Raw genomic sequence first — 13,065 nt, 5'->3', positions numbered from 1 at the left:
ACACACACACACACACACACACACACACACACACACACACACACACACACACACACACACACACACACACACACACACACACACACACACACACACACACACACACACACACACACACTGCTGCTGATTCCTGACACACACCTGAATCGTATGTCTCTCCTCTTCCCATCTCAAGGCTACTCTGTACCCACGTTACCAACGGTATAGGACGCCACCCGTCGTTTGGTGAGGCCTCGTCGCGCCCTTCTAGCCGACACCCGTCTGTAGGCAGCGCCAGGCTGCCCTCCGTGGGAGAGGAGTCATCACACCCTCCTGGTCTCAGACCAGTCGGTGAGATACACCCCTGGAGTCATGACCCTGGTGGAGAACTGATATTAACGTCATATGATGCGTTCCTCTGACTGAGAAGCATTGACTTGGTCGTCGTTGACGATCAGATCATTAACAACGGGTTGTTGTTTTGTCCTTGTATTTAGTTGGAAGATGTTGCTGATACCTTCTCTCTCTCTCTCTCTCTCTCTCTCTCTCTCTCTCTCTCTCTCTCTCTCCTCTCTCTCTCTCCCTCTCTCTCTCTCTCTCTCTCTCTCTCTCTCTCTCTCTATCTGTCTCTCTCATCTGTCTCTCTCTATCTGTCTCTCTCTCTCTCTCTCTGTCTCTCTCTCTCTCTGTCTCTCTCTCTCTCTGTCTCTCTCTCTATCTGTCTCTCTCTCTCTATCTGTCTCTCTCTCTCTCTCTCTGTCTCTCTCTCTCTCTCTCTCTGTCTCTCTCTCTCTCTCTCTCTCTCTCTCTCTCTCTCTCTGTCTCTCTCTGTCTCTCTCTATCTGTCTCTCTCTATCTGTCTCTCTCTCTCTATCTGTCTCTCTCTATCTGTCTCTCTCTGTCTCTCTCTCTCTGTCTCTCTCTCTCTCTCTCTCTCTCTCTCTATCTCTCTCTGTCTCTCTCTGTCTCTCTCTCTGTCTCTCTCTCTCTCTCAGGTCCACACCTCGTAAACACTCCTGGGATACAGGATGACCGGCGCACTCGCCCCAGCAGCCACACCCCCTTGGAACTGCGGCTGTCCAATCCGGGAGACGACCTCCTCGCTAGCTACCGCCCTCCGTCTCCCACGGAGACAGACATGGATACTGAGCCTCAGGTGCTGCTGGAGCCAGAAGGGGCTAAATTCATCCTGGGTCCCACCCCGGCTCAGAGGAGGCAGAAGCAGACCCCTGGGGATGAGGACAGGGAGGCTGGGTCCAGACGTTCTGGGGATGAGGACAGGGAGGCTGGGTCCAGACGTTCTGGGGATGAGGACGGGGAGGCTGGGTCCAGACGTTCTGGGGATGGAGAGATGGAGCTTGGGGTGTCTGGGTCTAACGATGAGCCCAGCTTGACAGCTCCCTCTGGGGTCTGAACGGGAATGGGAACGACTGTGTGGTGGGCGCAACCCTGGGTCTCCAGGCAGGAGACTGTGATACGGGCTATGACAGTGATGAACGCAAAGACGGGCCCCCTCCCCTCTTCCTCCGAACCCAAACCCTCCACCTCTCCCAGGGCCCAAACCCAGCACCATCTCCACCTATGAGCACCACAATGGCAACACCAGCCATCCTTATGTTTCCACCCCTGTTCCAGCCCCCAACCCCCGGCGTAACCGCCCCGCCATCCCCTCCCTGACTCCTCCCACAATGCCAACAACTCCGCCCAGCGCGCACGGCGCTCCTTAACTACGAGAACCTCCCGGCGCTGCCGCCGGTGTGGGAGACCGCCAGGCGCCTCCGAGGGAGACGAGGAGGACGAAGAGGAGGTGTATCACGGATATGGACCAAAGACGCCCTCCCTTAACGGCTACCACAACCACCACCACCATCCTCACCACCATCATCATCACCTTCATCACCACGGTCTGGGTCTGGACCCCATGCACAACTACGTCAACACAGAGAATGTAAATGTCTCGCTCAGCGCCAAACTGGACTCTGCGCGGATCCTTCCGCGGGGGCGGGACTCTAGCGGCGTCTGTTTGACCCCCACCGTCTTTAACTTTGACTTCCGGTCGGGGCGATTGGCGGGTGGACCGTGTGGGTTGGGGTTGGATCCCCTGAGGCAGCTGAACTACATTGAGTTGGAGATGGAGAAGGGTTCGGACTCCAGTGGGCCGCAGACACCCAAGACCCCCACCACTCCCTGTGGCCTCGGCCTGGGCAGTCTCCTCCTCCCCCCCCCTCCACCCCCACGCGGAGGACCGAACTGTACGCCATGATCGACATCGAGCGCACGGCGGCCATGTCGAGCCTTCAGAAAGCACTGCCCCGTGACGACGGTACCTCTAGGAAAACCAGACACAACAGTACTGACCTTCCTATGTGAACTTCACCACGCCCTCCCATACCTAGCCTACCAAGCACTGATCGCAAATGGAACCCTATTCCCTATATAGTGCACTACTTTAGACCAGAGCCCTATTCCTATATAGTGCACTACTTTAGACCAGAGCCCTATTCCCTATATAGTGCACTACTTTAGACCAGAGCCCTATTCCCTATATAGTGCACTACTTTAGACCAGGACTATTCATAAAGTGCCTGAGAGTAGGAGTGCTGATCTAAGATCAGTTTGACCTTTTTAGACAATAAGGAATCCGATGACCTGGACGGGGGGGGGGGGGATCTGATCCCAGATCAGCCCTTCTACTCTGAGAACCCATGGCCCAGAGGGTTCTGGTCAAAATGAGTACATAACGACCCAGGGCCCAGAGGGTTCTTGTCAAAATGAGTACATAACGACCCAGGGCCCAGAGGGTTCTGGTCAAAATGAGTACATAACGACCCAGGGCCCAGAGGGTTCTGGTCAAAATGAGTACATAACGACCCAGGGCCCAGAGGATTCTGGTCAAAATGAGTACATAACGACCCAGGGCCCAGAGGATTCTGGCAAAATGAGTACCACCCAGAGGGTTCTGGTCAAAATGAGTACATAACGACCCAGGGCCCAGAGGGTTCTGGTCAAAATGAGTACATAACGACCCAGGGCCCAGAGGGTTCTGGTCAAAATGAGCTCATAACGACCCAGGGCCCAGAGGGTTCTGGTCAAAATGAGTACATAACGACCCAGGGCCCAGAGGGTTCTGGTCAAAATGAGCTCATAACGACCCAGGGCCCAGAGGGTTCTGGTCAAAATGAGTACATAACGACCCAGGGCCCAGAGGGTTCTGGTCAAAATGAGTACATAACGACCCAGGGCCCAGAGGGTTCTGGTCAAAATGAGTACATAACGACCCAGGGCCCAGAGGGTTCTGGTCAAAATGAGTACATAACGACCCAGGGCCCAGAGGGTTCTGGTCAAAATGAGTACATAACGACCCAGGGCCCAGAGGGTTCTGGTCAAAATGAGTACATAACACTAGGGCCCAGAGGGTTCTGGTCAAAATGAGACAGAACCACTGGGCCCAGGGTTCTTCAAAATGAGTTGCACCTTGACCTGAGGGCCCTTGGGTTGTTGTCATGAGTTTGTTTACCTCAAACTGAAGAAAAAAAAACCCAGAGGGTTCATTTGAAGACAGGGCTGCAGATTTGGTCAATAAATAAATTATATCTTATTCCTTCAAAATGAGCTCATACATTCCACCCAGGCCCAGAGGGTTCTGTGTCCTGAGTACATAACGTAACCTGGGCCCAGAGGGTTCTGGCCAAAATGAGTCATGACATAACACTGGGCCCAGAGGGTTCTGGTCAAAATGAGCATGACCTGTTCTGCAAAATGAGTGCAGTACATAGGGAATAGTGATCATTTGGGACAGAACCACTGTCGTTCTTAGTAACCTGGACCTGACCCTGTTGTTGTTGTCATACTTTGTTTTACCTCCAAACTGAAGAAAAAAAAACAACCTGTTTGTGCCAGTCTGTGTCATTTGAAGAGTTACACTGTGTCCTGATAGTAACCTGGTCCCAGACCTGTTTGTGCCAGTCTGTGTCATGACAAGGAGTTACACTGTGTCCTGATAGTAACCTGGTCCCAGACCTGTTTGTGCCAGTCTGTGTCACGACAAGGAGTTACACTGTGTCCTGATAGTAACCTGGTCCCAGACCTGTTTGTGCCAGTCTGTGTCACGACAAGGAGTTACACTGTGTCCTGATAGTAACCTGGTCCCAGACCTGTTTGTGCCAGTCTGTGTCACGACAAGGAGTTACACTGTGTCCTGATAGTAACCTGGTCCCAGACCTGTTTGTGCCAGTCTGTGTCATGACAAGGAGTTACACTGTGTCCTGATAGTAACCTGGTCCCAGACCTGTTTGTGCCAGTCTGTGTCATGACAAGGAGTTACACTGTGTCCTGATAGTAACCTGGTCCCAGACCTGTTTGTGCCAGTCTGTGTCACGACAAGGAGTGGCATGATGACACAAACAGACTGGTACCCAGGCTATACTGAAAGGGGACTGATGGCACCAGGTACACACCAATATAACACTATTTGATTCCTGAGGTCATTTGATACCTAATTAAAGAAGGGAGTGAAACACCTTGACTTCTAGCCTGGTCTCAGATCAGTCTGTGCTCTTGTCTACTCCCTCTCTGTCATTGTCAAGCCAAACAAATGAGTGCCAGGGCGTTGTCATGACGGCACAAACAGACTGGTACCCAGGCTACCTGTTATTCCGAGTGCCTGTGTAAGTTTAGCTTGCAGGTGATGTGCCAAACAGAGAGTCTCTTTGAATGACGGACCTCCTCACCAATCTCTCTCTCGGTACCAATCTTTTATAGTGCTGATCGTGAACTGAAATGATGTTAAAGTCAACACTCGTGTCGCTATTTGAAGCTGACTTCCTTGTTGCCCTAATGGCTGTGGACTCCAATGGTGTGTTATGTTAGTGGGCCGACCAGGGTTGGGCTCAATTCCATTTCAATCCCAGTCGATTCAGGAAGTACACTGAAATTCCTATTCTCTTCGATGCTTTTCAACAAGGAACATGTTGAATTGGAACTTGGTTTACGTTCTGAATTGACGGAATGGAATTGACCCCAAGCCTGGAGTCTTGGGCCATGTCTCAGGGTCAACGTCTTGGTACACCACAGTCCCTTTATCCACTACTAGTGTACAGACAGATGGTGTGTATGTATAAATGGGTTTGTTCATGCTGGCTGTACTGAAAGCACCCAAATCCTACCGTTGCTGTTCCTGTGTGACATCATCATGTTCCAGGTTCCTTCCAGCAGGTTTGGGGTTCCATTTATTTTACTATTCAGTCAATTCAGAGAGTCGATTTGAAATTTGAGTTTTGTTTCCTGGATGGACAGAACTGATAGGGAATTGACCCCCGACCCTGCAAACAATAGTCCATTTGTACAGGGGCCCCTGGTGGTTGTTGTAGAATGTCTTAGTTCAGTCTGAGTTTTCCTTCCAAACGTGGTTGTGAACAAGGAAAACAGAAAGGGACGGCGTTTCCCCACAATGCTGTCCGACAGCCATGTTTCATAGGAGGAGTTTAGGTTCCATAGTGTTGTCTTCTGTTATCTGTTCTCTCATTGTATCATATTGTACAAATCATTATTATTGGGTTCTAACTTGCATTATATTTTTTCTACCTACATTTTAAAAGAGTTCGTAAACTATAGGAATTGTACAAAAGTACTTTAATAGATATTGTTTATTAAAGAAAGGAACTGTTAGTGGAAAAAAATGATTATTTGCCAAACTCCTTTTTTTTCAATTCTAGAATATGATGATTTTCACGGAGTTCTAGAACGGGTTCCGTTGGTTCCATTTACGATGTAAACATTCCTTATTTCCTCTGTTTTGGTCTCAGAGCACCAGACACTATAAAGAACTACGCAGTGAATGAAACAATGCATTACTCACTGAGCACAGACGTCAGTTCAACATCTATTCCACGTTGGTTCAACGTCATTTTGTTGATTCAACCAGTGAACAGGCCATTGGGTCTTCTGTTGAAAAACAGAATGACTTCATATTGTATGGACTTTACATTGGTGGGAGGGGAGGCGATTTTGATATTTGCATTTTTCTGTTCTGGAAATGTGTTTACCAGAATGTTAGTATTTTTTGACCGGAGGAAAAACCATAGTGTGTATTTAGATGTCTACAACAATGTTCATACAATATTCCATCACTACCAACAACCCCCTGTGTTTTGTAGCATGGCAAAATAATAAAATAAAAAAATGGAACTAAGTGTTGTCTCTGGGTTGTTTTTCTATTTGTGTCATAATTATCATTGATAGTTTATTGTATTGCTTCGGTTTATCTTGTATTTCTTTAGCTCTCACACACTGGACTGAAGTAAGGAGACTGACCCCTGGTGGTAATGGAGGGGACATGCAGTCCCTCCTGGACTGTACTGAAGTAAGGAGAGTGACCCCTGGTGGTAATGGAGGGGACATGCAGTCCCTCCTGGACTGTACTGAAGTAAGGAGAGTGACCCCTGGTGGTAATGGAGGGGACATGCAGTCCCTCCTGGACTGTACTGAAGTAAGGAGAGTGACCCCTGGTGGTAATGGAGGGGACATGCAGTCCTCCTGGACTGTACTGGAAGTAAGGAGACTGACCCCTGGTGGTAATGGAGGGGACATGCAGTCCCTCCTGGACTGTACTGAAGTAAGGAGAGTGACCCCTGGTGGTAATGGAGGGGACATGCAGTGCAACTGTCTCCCTGGTGACGGCAATAAGAGTGTGGCAATCATTGATATGGACAGACTTCATTCTGAGTAATAAAGTGCAACAAGGAAGAATTGTGTGAAACAAAAATGCTTTCGGGAGAACTGGACTGGCTGGTCTTACCGTACACGAGGAGGACGTTGTGTAGAGGTGGTCTTACCGTACACGAGGAGGACGTTGTGTAGAGGTGGTCTTACCGTACACGAGGAGGACGTTGTGTAGAGGTGGACTTACCGTACACGAGGAGGACGTTGTGTTGAGGTGGTCTTACCGTACACGAGGAGGACGTTGTGTAGAGGTGGTCTACACGAGGAGGACGTTGTGTAGAGGTGGTCTTACCGTACACGAGAGGACGTTGTGTAGAGGTGGTCTTACACGAGAGGACGTTGTGTAGAGGTGGTCTTACCGTACACGAGGAGGGACGTTGTGTAGAGGTGGTCTTACCGTACACGAGGAGGACGTTGTGTAGAGGTGGTCTTACCGTACGAGAGAGGACGTTGTGTAGAGGTGGACTTACCGTACGAGGAGGACGTTGTGTAGAGGTGGTCTTACCGTACACGAGGAGGACGTTGTGTAGAGGGTCTACGAGGAGGACGTTGTGTAGAGGTGGTCTTACCGTACACGAGGAGGACGTTGTGTAGAGGTGGTCTTACCGTACACGAGGAGGACGTTGTGTAGAGGTGGTCTTACCGTACACGACGAGGACGTTGTGTAGAGGTGGTCTTACCGTACACGAGGAGGACGTTGTGTAGAGGTGGTCTTACCGTACACGAGGAGGACGTTGTGTAGAGGTGGTCTTACCGTACACGAGGAGGACGTTGTGTAGAGGTGGTCTTACCGTACACGAGGAGGACGTTGTGTAGAGGTGGTCTTACCGTACACGAGGAGGACGTTGTTTAGAGGTGGTCTACACGAGGAGGATGTTGTGTAGAGGTGGTCTTACCGTACACGAGGAGGATGTTGTGTAGAGGTGGTCTTACCGTACACGAGGAGGACGTTGTGTAGAGGTGGTCTACACGAGGAGGACATTGTGTAGAGGTGGTCTTACCGTACACGAGGAGGACGTTGTGTAGAGGTGGTCTACACGAGGAGGACGTTGTGTAGAGGTGGTCTTACCGTACACAAGGAGGACGTTGTGTAGAGGTGGTCTTACCGTACACGAGGAGGACGTTGTGTAGAGCTGGTCTTACCGTACACGAGGAGGACGTTGTGTAGAGGTGGTCTTACCGTACACAAGGAGGACGTTGTGTAGAGCTGGTCTTACCGTACACGACGAGGACGTTGTGTAGAGGTGGTCTTACCGTACACGAGGAGGACGTTGTGTAGAGGTGGTCTACACGAGGAGGACGTTGTGTAGAGGTGGTCTTACCGTACACAAGGAGGACGTTGTGTAGAGGTGGTCTTACCGTACACGAGGAGGACGTTGTGTAGAGCTGGTCTTACCGTACACAAGGAGGACGTTGTTTAGAGGTGGTCTACACGAGGAGGACGTTGTGTAGAGGTGGTCTTACCGTACACGAGGAGGACGTTGTGTAGAGGTGGTCTTACCGTACACGAGGAGGACGTTGTGTAGAGGTGGTCTTACCGTACACGAGGAGGACGTTGTGTAGAGGTGGACTTACCGTACACGAGGAGGACGTTGTGTAGAGGTGGTCTTACCGTACACGAGGAGGACGTTGTGTAGAGGTGGTCTACACGAGGAGGACGTTGTGTAGAGGTGGTCTTACCGTACACGAGGAGGACGTTGTGTAGAGGTGGTCTTACCGTACACGAGGAGGACGTTGTGTAGAGGTGGTCTTACCGTACACGAGGAGGACGTTGTGTAGAGGTGGTCTTACCGTACACCTAGGAGGACGTTGTGTAGAGGTGGTCTACACGAGGAGGACGTTGTGTAGAGGTGGTCTTACCGTACACAAGGAGGACGTTGTGTAGAGGTGGTCTTACCGTACACGAGGAGGACGTTGTGTAGAGCTGGTCTTACAGTACACAAGGAGGACGTTGTTTAGAGGTGGTCTACACTGTCTCTAATCCCTGCAGGAGAGACCTCTTCACTGGACAGGGATAAGGTGGGAGAGACCTCTTCACTGGACAGGATAAGGTGCAGGAGAGACCTGTTCACTGGACAGGATAAGGTGCAGGAGAGACCTCTTCCTGACAGGGATAAGGTGCAGGAGAGACCTCTTCACTGGACAGGATAAGGTGCAGGAGAGACCTCTTCACTGGACCACAGGATAAGGTGCAGGAGAGACCTCTTCACTGGACCACAGGATAAGGTGCAGGAGAGACCTCTTCACTGGACAGGGATAAGGTGCAGGAGAGACCTCTTCACTGGACAGGGATAAGGTGCAGGAGAGACCTCTTCACTGGACAGGGATAAGGTGCAGGAGAGACCTCTTCACTGGACAGGGATAAGGTGCAGGAGAGACCTCTTCACTGGACAGGGATAAGGTGCAGGAGAGACCTCTTCACTGGACCGGGATAAGGTGCAGGAGAGACCTCTTCACTGGACAGGGATAAGGTGCAGGAGAGACCTCTTCACTGGACAGGGATAAGGTGCAGGAGAGACCTCTTCACTGGACAGGGATAAGGTGCAGGAGAGACCTCTTCACTGGACCACAGGATAAGGTGCAGGAGAGACCTCTTCACTGGACCACAGGATAAGGTGCAGGAGAGACCTCTTCACTGGACAGGGATAAGGTGCAGGAGAGACCTCTTCACTGACAGGGATAAGGTGCAGGAGAGACCTCTTCACTGGACAGGGATAAGGTGCAGGAGAGACCTCTTCACTGGACAGGATAAGGTGCAGGAGAGACCTCTTCACTGGACAGGGATAAGGTGCAGGAGAGACCTCTTCACTGGGCCAGGATAAGGTGCAGGAGAGACCTCTTCACTGGACAGGGATAAGGTGCAGGAGAGACCTCTTCACTGGACAGGGATAAGGTGCAGGAGAGACCTCTTCACTGGACAGGGATAAGGTGCAGGAGAGACCTCTTCACTGGACAGGGATAAGGTGCAGGAGAGACCTCTTCACTGGACAGGGATAAGGTGCAGGAGAGACCTCTTCACTGGACAGGGATAAGGTGCAGTAGAACCTCTTCACTGGACAGGGATAAGGTGCAGGAGAGACCTCTTCACTGGACAGGGATAAGGTGCAGGAGAGACCTCTTCACTGGACAGGGATAAGGTGCAGGAGAGACCTCTTCACTGGACAGGGATAAGGTGCAGGAGAGACCCCTTCACTGGACAGGATAAGGTGCAGGAGAGACCTCTTCACTGGACAGGGATAAGGTGCAGGAGAGACCTCTTCACTGGACCAGGATAAGGAGCAGGAGAGACCTCTTCACTGGACAGGGATAAGGTGCAGGAGAGACCTCTTCACTGGACCAGGATAAGGTGCAGGATAGACCTCTTCACTGGACCAGGATAAGGTGCAGGAGAGACCTCTTCACTGGACCAGGATAAGGTGCAGGATAGACCTCTTCACTGGACCAGGATAAGGTGCAGGAGAGACCTCTTCACTGGACCAGGATAAGGAGCAGGAGAGACCTCTTCACTGGACCAGGATAAGGTGCAGGAGAGACCTCTTCACTGGACAGGGATAAGGTGCAGGGTTTCTGTACAGCACTTTGAGATATCAGCTGATGTACGAAGGGCTATATAAATAAATTTGATTTGATTTGATTTGACAGGGATAAGGTGCAGGAGAAACCTCTTCACTGGACAGGGATAAGGAGCAGGAGAGACCTCGTCACTGGACCAGGATAAGGTGCAGGAGACCTCACTGGACAGGATAAGGCAGGAGAGACCTCTTCACTGGACAGGATAAGGTGCAGGAGAGACCTCTTCACTGACCAGGATAAGGTGCAGGAGAGACCTCTTCACTGGACAAGGATAAGGCAGGAGAGACCTCTTCACTGGACAGGGATAAGGTGCAGGAGAGACCTCTTCACTGGACAGGGATAAGGTGCAGGAGAGACCTCTTCACTGGACCAGGATAAGGTGCAGGAGAGACCTCTTCACTGGACAGGGATAAGGTGCAGGAGAGACCTCTTCACTGGACCAGGATAAGGTGCAGGAGAGACCTCTTCACTGGACCAGGATAAGGTGCAGGAGAGACCTCTTCACTGGACCAGGATAAGGAGCAGGAGAGACCTCTTCACTGGACCAGGATAAGGTGCAGGAGAGACCTCTTCACTGGACAGGGATAAGGTGCAGGAGAGACCTCTTCACTGGGCCAGGATAAGGTGCAGGAGAGACCTCTTCACTGGACAGGGATAAGGTGCAGGATAGACCTCTTCACTGGACAGGGATAAGGTGCAGGAGAGACCTCTTCACTGGACCAGGATAAGGTGCAGGAGAGACCTCTTCACTGGACAGGGATAAGGTGCAGGAGAGACCTCTTCACTGGACAGGGATAAGGTGCAGGAGAGACCTCTTCACTGGACAGGGATAAGGAGCAGGAGAGACCTCTTCACTGGACCAGGATAAGGTGCAGGAGAGACCTCTTCACTGGACAGGGATAAGGTGCAGGAGAGACCTCTTCACTGGACAGGGATAAGGTGCAGGAGAGAACTCTTCACTGGACAAGGATAAGGTGCAGGAGAGACCTATTCACTGGACAGGGATAAGGTGCAGGAGAGACCTCTTCACTGGACAGGGATAAGGTGCAGGAGAGACCTCTTCACTGGACAGGGATAAGGTGCAGGAGAGACCTCTTCACTGGACAGGGATAAGGTGCAGGAGAGACCTACTGACCAGGTAAGGTGCAGGAGAGACCTCTTCACTGGACCAGGATAAGGTGCAGGAGAGACCTCTTCACTGGACAGGGATAAGGTGCAGGAGAGACCTCTTCACTGAACCAGGATAAGGTGCAGGAGAGACCTCTTCACTGGACAGGATAAGGTGCAGGAGAGACCTCTTCACTGGACAGGGATAAGGTGCAGGAGACCTCCTCACTGGACAGGGATAAGGTGCAGGAGAGACCTCTTCACTGGACCAGGATAAGGTGCAGGAGAGACCTCTTCACTGACCAGGATAAGGTGCAGGAGAGACCTCTTCACTGGACAGGGATAAGGTGCAGGAGAGACCTCTTCACTGGACAGGGATAAAGGTGCAGGAGAGACCTCTTCACTGGACAGGGATAAGGTGCAGGAGAGACCTCTTCACTGGACCAGATAAGGTGCAGGAGAGACTCTTCACTAAGGATAAGGTGCAGGAGAGACCTCTTCACTGGACAGGGATAAGGTGCAGGAGAGACCTCTTCACTGGACCAGTATAAGGAGCAGGAGAGACCTCTTCACTGGACAGGGATAAGGAGCAGGAGAAACCTCTTCACTGGACCAGGATAAAGTAAGAGATGATTCACAGTCCGTTTGTACATATCTGCATTAGAATGTTTTATAGACAAGCATAGATGTATGTATTCATTTTGAGGGGTTCAGTTTTAGGTATGTTTTCTATAGTTATATCTTACTAATACCACACATGTTAGTATTGATATATCATTGGTATAACGGGCAGCTTCAATCATGTTGTAATTGATTTATTGTAATCCATTTGAAGTTTTCAAAATGAATGAATCATATTTACACAGAATCTGTGAATCAATCCGTTGTGGTGATATGGGTGATGTGGGTGATATGGGTGATGCCCTTTGAACTCCAGGAAAAGGTTTTCACACACAAGGTGAGACTTACCGAAGTTATAAGGAAACTGGCAACCAGTTTACAGGAACAATAAGAAACAGTTGTTGGCCAAGATTTTATTATAGGCGAGCATATAGTGCCTTGTATTGTTGCTATCTTCCATGACTTTATAGAGCAATAACCTTATGGGTCCAACTTCCTGGTTTGGGATTTCAGCTCTACTTCCTGGTTTGGGTTTTCAGCTCTACATTAATGCAGCACCCGCCTGAAAAATCTGTCCAGTTGACCCACAGAACTTCTGTCAAGAGATATAGCACCACAACAACTGCAGAACTTGATGTTGTGTCCCACACAGACCAGAGGAACAGGGACTTGAGGCCATGGCAGAGCAGGAAGCCCGGTTGACAGGAGAGGAACCACGAACACCTTCGCCATCCCTGAACCACCGGGGGACAGTAGAGGAACCACGAGGAACACCCAACTACGCCATCCCTGAACCACCGGGGACAGTAGAGGAACCACGAACACACAACACGCCATCCCTGAGCCACCGAGAGGCAGTAGAGGAACCACGAACACACAACACGCCATCCCTGAACCGCACAGGGGGACAGGGGGGACTTCCCGGGAGGTCAAAGGAATCATGGAGAAAGGGAGAAGTCATAACCAGATCCAGGAGGGAAGAACGGTCACTTCACCAACCCCTGGCCCACAGCTCCTCCTCTGACTCCTGCTCAGTTCTACCTACTAGATAAGGACCACAGCAAC

The 13,065-nt window shown here is 50.8% G+C and overlaps 1 long non-coding RNA gene and 1 pseudogene across 1 annotated transcript; both read left to right on the top strand.

Annotated features, from left to right (window-relative positions):
• The first annotated feature begins 175 nt into the window (after positions 1 to 175).
• Positions 176 to 2,442, top strand: LOC124030011 (annotated as a pseudogene).
• Positions 2,443 to 11,882: 9,440 nt separating this feature from the next.
• On the top strand, positions 11,883 to 12,684 carry LOC124030010. Its single transcript, XR_006837884.1, has 3 exons — positions 11,883 to 12,001; positions 12,246 to 12,337; positions 12,540 to 12,684. It is a non-coding gene; the product is annotated as an uncharacterized LOC124030010 (long non-coding RNA).
• The last annotated feature ends 381 nt before the right edge of the window (positions 12,685 to 13,065 follow it).

Source organism: Oncorhynchus gorbuscha, unplaced genomic scaffold (assembly GCF_021184085.1).
Source record: "Oncorhynchus gorbuscha isolate QuinsamMale2020 ecotype Even-year unplaced genomic scaffold, OgorEven_v1.0 Un_scaffold_8777, whole genome shotgun sequence".
Classification (NCBI taxonomy): domain Eukaryota; kingdom Metazoa; phylum Chordata; class Actinopteri; order Salmoniformes; family Salmonidae; genus Oncorhynchus; species Oncorhynchus gorbuscha.
The sequence above is the reverse complement of the archived record's forward strand: the minus strand, read 5'-3'. Positions and strand labels throughout refer to the sequence as shown.